Below are 3187 nucleotides of genomic sequence, written 5' to 3' on the forward strand. Positions count from 1 at the left end.
GATATATGTATGTGTGTTTGTATTCGGTAGTGAGTGGGTGTGTGTGAAGGCCAGAGCAGGTACCCTGCTCTATCCCGCCTGGCTCCCTGGAGCGGAGTACCTTTCTCACCTCGGAGCTCCCTGTTCTTCAACCAGGCTGACAGGGCAGGCCAGGAAGCCCCGCGGATCCTCCTCTCTGCTTGACCCTGCTCCACCCCCCCAGCCCTGAGGTTACAAGAGTCCATGGCCATCCCTGTTTTTATATGGATGTGGGGGATCTGAATTCAGGTTCTCATGTCTGTAGCAAGAGCTCTTACCCAGCGGACCATTGCCCAGTTATGTCTTAATAAAGCTGGGTGGTAGGGAGAAAATCCAGATAACCAAAGACAAGAAGCCCAATTTAAAAATGAATGAAAGCAGATGCAGGATGGGGCTTCACAGATGGCGAGCTCGCTCAGCACACGGGAAGCCTTGGGTTTGGTCCTCAGCACCAGGTTAACGGGGCACAGTGGTTGAACTCTTTGTTTTTATTTTTAATGATTTTATTTATTTTATGTATATGAGTACACTGTAGCTGTCTTCAGACACACCAAAAGAGGGCATCAGATCCCATTACAGATGGTTGTGAGCCACCATGTGGTTGCTGGGCTTTGAACTCAGGACCTTCGGAAGAGCAGTCAGTGCTCTTAACCGCTGAGCCATCTCACTAGCCTGCTTTTTATGTTTTTCTTTGTTTGTTTGTTTTTGTCAACACAGCTAGAGTCACTTGGGAAGAGGGAACCTCAGTAGAGGAATTCCCTCCATCGGCTTGGCCTTTGGGCATTACTATAAGGCAATTTCTTGTGGGAGGCTCCAGCCCACTGGGGACAGTGCCACCCCTGGGCAGGTGGTTCTGGGGTTATATAAGAAAGTAGGTAAGTGCAGCAGCAGGGCAAGATGGCGCCGGCTGTGCCCCAGTGAGCATGGACTGGCAGAGCAGCTGCCCAAGAAGGACATTATCAAGTTTCTGCAGGATCACGGTTCAGATTTGTTTCTTGCAGAGCATACATTACTGGGAAACATAAAAAATGTAGCTAAGACTGTTAATAAGGACCGTTTGGTTAGTGCCTATACCCATCTTTTTGAAAGTAAGCATTTCAAGGGTACTGAAACTAAAGTGTCTGAACAGATGAAAATGCGAAGCTTAGTGACAACAAACCGGAAGAATCCAAGTCTGAAGAGACTCTTGATGAGAGTCCACCAAAATATAGAAAATCTATTCTAAAAAGGGGAGATAAAACCAACATTCCTAAAAGGGGAGATGTTGTTCACTGCTGAAATACAGGGACACTCCTAGATGGAACTGTTTTTGATACTAATATTCAAACAAGCTCAAAGAAGACGAAAAATGCCAAGCCTTTAAGTTTTAAGGTTGGTGTACTGGCTGGTTTTGTGTGTCAACTTGACACAGGCTGGAGTTATCACAGAGAAAGGAGCTTCAGTTGGGGAAGGGCCTCCATGAGATCCAGCTGTGGGGCATTTTCTCAATTAGTGATCAAGGTGGAGAGCCCCTTGTGGGTGATACCATCCCTGGGTTGGTAGTTCTGAGTTCTATAAGAGAGCAGGCTGAGCAAGACAAGGGAAGCAAGCCAGTAAGGAACATCCCTTCATGGCCTCTGCATCAGCTCCTGCTTCCTGACCTGCTTGAGTTCCAGTCCTGACTTCCTTTGGTGATGAACAGCTGTGTGGAAGGTGTAAGCTGAATAAACCCTTTCCTCCCCAACTTGTTTCTTGGTCATGATGTTTGTGCAGGATTAGAAACCCTGACTAAGCTGGGCAGTGGTGGTGCATGCCTGTAATCCCAGCACTTGGGAGGCAGAGGCAGGTGGATTTCTGAGTTCGAGGCCAGCCTGGTCTATAGAGTGAGTTTCAGGACAGCCAGGACTATACAGAGAAACCCTGTCTCGAAAAGACCAAAAAATAAAAAAAAAATTAAAAAAATAAATAAAAAAGAAACCCTGACTAAGACAGTTGGAGAAGGCAAGGCTATCAGAGGATGGGATGAGGTGCTCTTGACTATGAATAAAGGAGAAAAGGCTCGACTGGAGATTGAACCAAAATGAGCCTACGGAAAGAAAGGATAGCCCGATGCCAAAATTCCACCAAAGCTCATTTTTGAAGTGGAACTAGTAGATACTGACTAAAACCAGTTCTTCAGATTGGACATCAGTAAACATAAAAACCTAATGTGGCTGATTAGAGCGTTACTATCGTGAGGGAAGAGTCAAGTGGAAAATTTTAAGAGTTAAAGCTTGTTTACTTGACCTCCACTTTTGAAAAACATAATTCCCTGTAACTCCCTTTAAGTCTCAGATATTTTCCCTTAACCATAAAAAGTATTCAAGAGAACTGCTTTTCCTTTTACCTTGTAAACTAAAAGTCTCAATAAAAATGTCATGAATTGTAAAAAAAAAAAAAAAAAAAAAAAAAAAAAAGGAAAGAAGAACGAAAGAAAGGAAGAAAGAAAGAAAGAAAGAAAGAAAGAAAGAAAGAAAGAAAGAAAGAAAGCAGGCCGAACAAGTTATAGGGAGCAAGCCAGCAAGCAGCACCCCTCTGTGGCTTCCCTCATTCTTGCCTCCAGGTTCCTGCTTTGACTTGCTACCTTAGATTCTTTTGACAACTGTAACCTGTAAATCAAATTTCCTCCCCAAGTTGCATTTGGTCATGGTGTAATTCGGGGGTGGGGTGGGGGGGAGGCAGCCTGAGATACAGAGAAAAAACCCTTTCTCAAAAAAAAATTAAAAAATAATAAAAGATGTAGGCAGATGACTCATCAGAGGAAAGAAGTGGTTTTAGAAAGTGATAAGGGGTGTGGAAGGAGATGGAGAGAGGAAATGAATTGGAAAAAAGGAAGTACTTGTAATTTAAATTTAAATAAAAATTAAAAAATTAAAAGGAAATCTATTTTCTGTTGACTTTGGTGGAATTTTTAGGTTATAAACAGAATAAACAAAGCCATATAATCAATATGCATCACTTTTTAAAAAAAAGGAATCATTTTCTTAAAATTTTGTTTTAGGGGGTTTTGTTTGTATGTTTGTTTGAAACAAGGTCTCATTGGCTAGTCCTGGCTGTCTCAGAACTCACAATGTTGACCTGACTGCTCTGCAATTCATTCTGTAGACCAGGCTGGCCTGGGACTCCTTTTGTCCCCTGCCTCCTGTTCCGT

General features: G+C 43.1%; 1 pseudogene; it reads left to right on the plus strand.

Moving 5' to 3' along the window:
* Positions 1-915: 915 nt before the first annotated feature.
* Positions 916-2162, plus strand: LOC127689642 (peptidyl-prolyl cis-trans isomerase FKBP3-like; annotated as a pseudogene).
* Positions 2163-3187: the final 1025 nt, after the last annotated feature.

The sequence above is a fragment of the Apodemus sylvaticus genome, chromosome 7 (assembly GCF_947179515.1).
Source record: "Apodemus sylvaticus chromosome 7, mApoSyl1.1, whole genome shotgun sequence".
NCBI classification, from domain to species: domain Eukaryota; kingdom Metazoa; phylum Chordata; class Mammalia; order Rodentia; family Muridae; genus Apodemus; species Apodemus sylvaticus.